This window comes from Oncorhynchus masou, unplaced genomic scaffold (assembly GCF_036934945.1).
Source record: "Oncorhynchus masou masou isolate Uvic2021 unplaced genomic scaffold, UVic_Omas_1.1 unplaced_scaffold_11864, whole genome shotgun sequence".
Classification (NCBI taxonomy): domain Eukaryota; kingdom Metazoa; phylum Chordata; class Actinopteri; order Salmoniformes; family Salmonidae; genus Oncorhynchus; species Oncorhynchus masou.
The window spans coordinates 1-7,255 of NW_027016878.1; the positions used below are offsets into that span (position 1 = coordinate 1).

General features: G+C 38.9%; 2 long non-coding RNA genes across 2 annotated transcripts; both read right to left on the bottom strand.

Annotated features, from left to right (window-relative positions):
• Positions 1 to 1,347: 1,347 nt before the first annotated feature.
• On the bottom strand, positions 1,348 to 3,552 carry LOC135539308 (uncharacterized). Its single transcript, XR_010455602.1, has 7 exons — positions 3,284 to 3,552; positions 3,060 to 3,143; positions 2,705 to 2,800; positions 2,582 to 2,609; positions 2,011 to 2,051; positions 1,892 to 1,923; positions 1,348 to 1,752 (listed from the first exon to the last, which is right to left on the bottom strand). It is a non-coding gene; the product is annotated as an uncharacterized LOC135539308 (long non-coding RNA).
• Positions 3,553 to 3,892: 340 nt separating this feature from the next.
• Positions 3,893 to 4,566, bottom strand: LOC135539307 (uncharacterized). The gene is made up of 3 exons (XR_010455601.1): positions 4,460 to 4,566; positions 4,246 to 4,281; positions 3,893 to 3,972 (listed from the first exon to the last, which is right to left on the bottom strand). It is a non-coding gene; the product is annotated as an uncharacterized LOC135539307 (long non-coding RNA).
• Positions 4,567 to 7,255: the final 2,689 nt, after the last annotated feature.

The window sequence follows — 7,255 nt, forward strand, 5'->3', positions numbered from 1 at the left end:
AATCTGTCGTAGATAATGACTCAGGCAATGCCACAGTAGTGAGTGTGAGAGTGACACACTGCATTTTGTGTCTCCCCTCTCTCCTTTTATGGTGAAACAATAGCTCCCACCAATGACCCTTCTGTGATGGTGCATAATTTTCATATTCACTATCATACCTATAGCTGTCATAGGTTTGTAATGTGCTCCAATTGCAGGTGTAGATAAGACTGATCTGGGTGGGCATATCTGTCCTAAGATCTGTAACGAACATGTTACGTCTGTCGGGAGCACAGAGGTTATGAGAGTTATGTTCATGCAAGATTTTGTTCTGGGTATTCCAGATTAGGTTGGGTCTATACAGGCCTAACTGACAGGAACCGCTTGTAATTGCAAAAAGTATATTTAAAATATTATTGAATTATTGCAATTATCATGTGGGTTTGCAAATGGGCTGAGAGGAACAGATGTTGACAGACTACAGGAAGAGGGTAGCAGAAAATCAGGAAGCAGAGAGAGGAAATATGAGGTAGTGTATCAACAGGTGGAAGTAAAGTCACATACTGTAAGTAAACTGTGATATTAACAAAACATTTTTTTTAAAGTAACAATGGTGTAAAGTACTTAATTAAGTAACAATACTTTAAAGTAATACTAAAGTAGTTTTTGAGGTATCTATACTATATTCATATTTGTTCTTCTTCTTTTACTTTTAGTTCACTACATTCCTTAAGAAAACATTGTAATTTTTACTCCATACATTTTCCTTGACACCCGAAAGTACTCATTACATTTTGAATGCTTAGCAGGACAGAAAAATTGTCAAATTCTCACACTTATCAACCGAACATCCCTTGTCATCCCTACTGCCTCTGATCTGGCAGACTCACTAAACTGACATGATTTGTTTGTAAATGATGGCTGAGTGATGGAGTGTGTCCCTGGCCTTCTGTAAAAAAAGAAGAAGAAAATAGAAAATGGTGCATTCTGGTTTGCTTAATGTAGGGAATTTGAAATGAGTTATACATTCAATTTTGATACTGAAGTATATTTTAAATCAAATACTTATAGACTTTTACACAAGTAGAATTTTACTGGGTGATTTTTACTATTACTTGAGTCATTTTCTATTAAGGTATCTTTACTTTTATTTAAGTATGTTTGTTGAGTACTTTTTCCACCACTGAAAACTAATATACACCAGACATGGTTAAAGAGAGAGATGTAGAGAGAGAGATGTAGAGATGTAAAAAGCAAATTTTGACATGTGGTCTACCCTCTTGTGGCTTTGAGTCTATATTGACTCTTGTCAAGGAGTGAAATAGATTGGTGACTACTGATTGGTGACTGCTGACAAGATTCGGTAACTCAATTAACAAAAATATTTATTTTATGTTTCAACCAGTGTACTTTTCATTTATTTCATTTAACCTAAAATGTAAATAGTTGAAGATGCTTGTTTTCAGAAAGGAGTAGATATCTTCAGTCTTTGATGTTGTGGCAGAATTTGTTTTTGTACTATGAGTAAATTATGATCCAATATGAAAACAAAATATAGGATTGTAACTGTAAACTATGGCAAAACATGTTATCCAGTAAATGTTTCTTCTTCTATGATTCTGCTAAGAGGGCGTACTCTCCAGCTATTTCAAACTTGATCTTGGTGCGCCCAGGTTCAACTTGGTTACAGGTAGATGTCACTGTTGCATATTGACGACTAGCTTGGTCACAGGTATATGTCACTGTAGCGTATTGCAGACTAGTGTCCTCTTCCTGTAAGAGAGAGCTCAAGTCACTTTGAGCTGTGTGCACAGCAGGGTTGTCTTTGGTGCTATTTGCAATATTGCTTGATATTTTGGTAGTAAAGTGCATATTAGGCTACTTCACACTGCACTGGTTCAAACCAACTCACCTCATCCCTAGAAGGCTTTGTGATGACAGAATCTGTTTAATATGAGAGAATGAGGGAAAATAAAACACTGAACAAAAGGAGATAAAGGCAGTGGTGGTTTAGTTAACTCTCATACTCACAGACACAAGGTGAGGTTTGGTCTTGCTGCTCAGGTGGGCTTCTGTTGAGACAATGCAGTACAGTCAGAAGATATAGATATAGCCGTGCACGAATAAAGAAAAATAATGTAAATCTAAAATGAATACACCCGTCTTTGTCATGTCTTGTTATGTCTGTTCCTGTCCTTTCTCTTGATTCTCTCTCTCTGCTGGTCTTTTTAGGTTACCTTCTCTGTCTCTCATTCCTCAGCTGTTCTACATCTGCCCTAACTAGCTCTTTCACTCTTCACACCTGTTCTCTCTTCCCCCTCTGATTAGGTCTCTATTTCTTTCTCTGTTCCTGCTACTTTCAGTGTCTGATTCTTGTTTGTGTTTTTTGATGCCAGAAGCAAGCTGTCGTCTCGTTTGCTTCCACCTTGTCCTGTCCTGTCGGAGTCTGCCTGGCTGAAGCATCCTGCACTATACTAACGTTCTTTTTGTTCCCCTGACAACGTTGGAAGAGGATTTATGCCATTCCTGTATTTTCATTAAAGAACTCTGTTTTCTGTTAAAACCGCTTTTGGGTCTTCACTCAAGTTCATAACAGTCTTACCCAGTATTTACAGGCCTGCCTTGAACCCCTTCAAAAGATACATAGAGATAATTTAGCAATTTTGAACATAACTCAAAGTAGCATTTGGAGCAAAATAAGAATGTGTTATCTGAAAGCACGCACCACACTTGCGTTGGAGAACACACAGCACACACACAGCTAGCAGAACCAGGAAAAGGGAACAAGTACCCAGACTGATGACGACGTGGAACCTTGTACCTGAAGAAACGGTTAGTGAATGAGGCTCCTAATGAAACTGACAGTGAATCATCTGTACAGTATAACCTAACCTTACAATGACTAGTATGTTAGTGCGAATAAGACTTACTAATAGTGACTATTGAGATACGTAACAGTTTAGAGATGTTAGAAACATATCAATAGCTGTACATTTAGAAGCAGAGTCATTCACTAAACTTGTATTTTGATGTTTTAGGACCACTAACAGCTGATTTAAAACCAAACCAATGTTACTTACCTCTTCCTTGGGCTGTGGTATTGTTGCTTGTCTTCTCCTGACCAGTTGTGATTAAACTGAACGTTGATGGGGAACTAGTAGCTCCTGGAGGATTTATGACCGAAATAAATAAAACATTGATATGTGTACAATAATAATATATTAGTCTTGCAATACAACAGCAGACCGACAGAATATTGACACATTTGAAATCACAGAAATTTATGGGCCCTAGTCTTCCTCACCGTCTATGGTGATACCGAGGGGTTCACTATGCTGTGATGTCACAGTATCTTTCACCCTACCACTAGCTCCACAGCACAGGTGATGAAGATCTCTCCAGCACTGCTCCTCTTCCTCTGCAGTTCCTCTACTGCCACTCTCTCCACACAGACATTGTCTTTGTAGGGTACTTTTTTAAAGTGTGAGTCACCATTGTTCAGATGAAAGTAGCATGAGGTGCCAGCCTTGGCCTCACATCGAAGATTGAGGTATTTCCCAATCTTTAACGCATTAACACTGGGATTTCACTGATCTGTTTGTAAATTGTGAAAGTAATTTATGAAGTCAATTAACAAGTGGGATGTGTACTATGGTTAACATGTGCTTTGGAGTACTGTAAACAGCCACTTACCACCCACATTAAGTCTTCGAGCATCACTAGGTTTTGAGGTTTTGATCGCTTCACCTTCTCTGTTCTGTAGAATTACACAGCTGAGATCTACTTCAGTCTTGTTCCACCTTTTGAATTCATTCCAGAACAACTTGAACTGGCAAGCACCCTGCTTGTAATCCAGTTTCCTTATAGGTTGGGGTCGTGATCTTTGTAGAATTTGCACTCTGTGCCTTTTGGATGACTCACAGCGTATTGTAACAGGTGTAGCTACATTGATGTACCCAGGGGAAAATACAATAGTGGGAGTGGGAACCAAATCTGTTAAGAGAAATAGAGAGAATCTATGAAATTATGAGTGATAAGAATCTTGATTCAGAATGTATTTGTATGTGGAGTATCACTTCCTTGTCTCTCTATTTACAACTAAATATATTTCTTAATAAAGATATGGCACTTTAAGCATTGTGCTACTCTACATTAGTTGTGAAAAGTAGTGTACAAATCTGTCATCCAAAAAATTATTGTATGCCTAAAATAAATAAATAGTTGTTGAGCTGGACAATTAATGAAGTGACATTTGTTAATATGTACCTGCACAACTTTCTTTAACCACAACACCGGCAGCATCTACGAACAAGATAAAAACAACTTAGTGAGACATTTTACAAGCCTTACTATAAGGCATAATAAAGGCTCATACATACTTAGAACAAGTTATAAAGCATACATTAAGTAACATACTAGCAAAACTTTAAATCCATGTAAAGAGATGTTGATCCAAAGACCAAAATAATTGAATACTCACAAATGAGAAGAATAAAAGAAAAATACATATTTTCCACTTTCTTCCGTCAGTGAAGTGAACTCCACACATAGATTGTCATGTGAGAAAACTGATGTGTGTTTGGTAGGACACAGAAAAACCTACAGAGGAGGATATGGAGACTCACGAGTGATGTTGTGACAGATCACTAGTGACGCTGAAGAAAATGACCTTATTTTCATTGACCACTAAGGGGCTGTCCATGTGGTCCACCCTACATTAAACTTACTGAAAATATAGGTAACTACAGCACAGCTATTTCAAATATGAGAACTCTTGTGATTAATTGATCAAATAAACCTGTTGACTTTTCAAAGAGTTACTTTATACTATACACACACAAATAAACAAAACCAAAACTAGATACGCAGTAGCTTAACAGCAACATCACCCTAACACCTGCTAGGCAGGACACTAGAGATAAACTTATATTTCTCCCTTATCCGGGATAATTAATTAGCATAGCGCAACAGTCAAAAAATATTACTAGAAAATATTAATATTCATGAAATCAAAAGTGAAATATAGTGAAACACAGCTTAGCCTTTTGTTAATCACCCTGCCATCTCAGATTTTGAAATTATGCTTTACAGCCAAAGCAAGACAAGTGTTTGTGTAAGTTTACCGATAGCCTAGCATAGCATTATGTCCAGCTAGCAGCAGGAAGCTTGGTCACGAAAATCAGAAAAGCAATCAAATTAAAAGTTTACATTTGATGATCTTCGGATGTTTTCACTGATGAGACTCCCAGTTAGACAGCAAATGTTCCTTTTGTTCCATAAAGATTATTTTTATCCCCAAAATACCTCCGTTTGTTGGTCACGTTTTGTTGAGAAATCCACCGGAAATAGCGGTCACGACAACGGCAAAAAAAAAATCCAAATTATATCCATAATATCGACAGTCAATCCTCAAGGTGTTTTTCAAATATCTATTCGATAATATATCAACCGGGACAATTGGCTTTTTTTTATTCAACATAAAGGCGTGAAACTACGTCAAAATCCTGTAGACACCTTAGGGAATACATAGAAAAAGGAATCTCGTTGATATCCCCTTCAATGGCCAATAGGGGTGCATAGGAACACAACTGTTTCAAAATAAGAGGCACTTCCTGATTGGATTTTCCTCAGGGTTTCGCCTGCAATATCAGTTCTGTTATACTCACAGACAATACTTTTGACAGTTTTGGAAACTTTAGAGTATTTTTTATCCTAAGCTGTCAATTATATGCAGATTCTAGCATCTAGTCCTGAGAAATAGGTGGTTTACTTTGGGAATGTTATTTTTCAAAAAATAAAAATAGTGCCCCCTAGTTTCAAGAGGTTAGGTGACCTGACTTGACCTCAACCCCCCTCCATCAGTTATCCACGGCTCTCTCCCTTCATCAATACCTGCCACATGTATTTCGCTTCCTGCACTCAACACATTCCAAGCTTAATTGCACACACTATATACCTTCCTCCTATAACCATTAACTTCTGGTGTAGACCCTCTAAACTTCAGCACTCCATCAGTGACATGAATAAGTATATTTTCATATTCTCAGAATCCAACACAACACACTCGTTGACATGATCAAATGAGTTCAGTTACTGATGTGTTGTGTTTATTTGAATTTGGATAATTTGATGGATAGTTTCTTGTTTGAGATTAATTCACTCCACAACTTTTATAGCTTTGTAATGGAGGTGACTAATGCTTCTCCAAATGAGGAAATTGCAGATACCTTGATCCATGTCTGTTTAGTTAACATAATACATATTTCCAGTCAGAGTAATCAATCTGTGCCAACTAAGTCATGGCTTTGATTGCATCCATAGATCACATTACTTTTATGGATTTTTTGGCAAACTTCGTTTTTAGATGCAAATCTAAGCATTGAAGAAATGCAAAACAGGAATCAAAATATATTTTAGTTGTTTTTTATTTCATCACCAATAAATTGTTTCATGTTTTTTGGTAAATCACAGGAGGAAAGGTAATGGATTGTTTCTCAAATAATAAAGATTTCTGTGATCCTGGACAACACCCTGTCGTTCTCAACCAACATCATGGCGGTGGCCCGTTCCTGTAGGTTCATGCTCTACAACATCCGCAGAGTACCGACCCTGCCTCACACAGGAAGCGGCGCAGGTCTTAATCCAGGCACTTGTCATCTCTCAGTCTGGATTACTGCAACTCGCTGTTGGCTGGGCTCCCCTGCCTGTGCCATTAAACCCCTACAACTCATCCAGAACGCCGCAGCCCGTCTGGTGTTCAACCTTCCCAAGTTCTCTCATGTCACCCCGCTCCGCTTCTCTCTTCCACTGGCTTCCAGTTGAAGCCGCATCCGCTGAAGACCATGGTGCTTGCCTACGGAGCTGCAGGGAACGGCACCGCAGTACCTCCAGGCTCTGATCAGGCCCTACACCCAAGCAAGGGCACTGCGCGTTCATCCACCTCTGGCCTGCTCGCTCCCCTACCACTGGGAGGAAGTACAGCTCCCGCCTCAGCCCAGTCAAAACTGTTCGCTGCTCTGGCCCCCAATGGTGGAACAAACTCCTCACGACGTCAGGACAGCGTGGGAGTCAATCACCACCCGGAGACACCTGAAACCCCCACCTCTTCAAGGGAATACCAGGGGATAGGATAAGTAATCCTTCTCACCCCCCCTTAATGATTTAGATGCACTATTGTAAAGTGGCTGTTCCACTGGATGTCAGAAGGTGAATTCACCAATTTGTAAGTCGCTCTGGATAAGAGCGTCTGCTAAATGACTTAAATGTTAAATGTTAA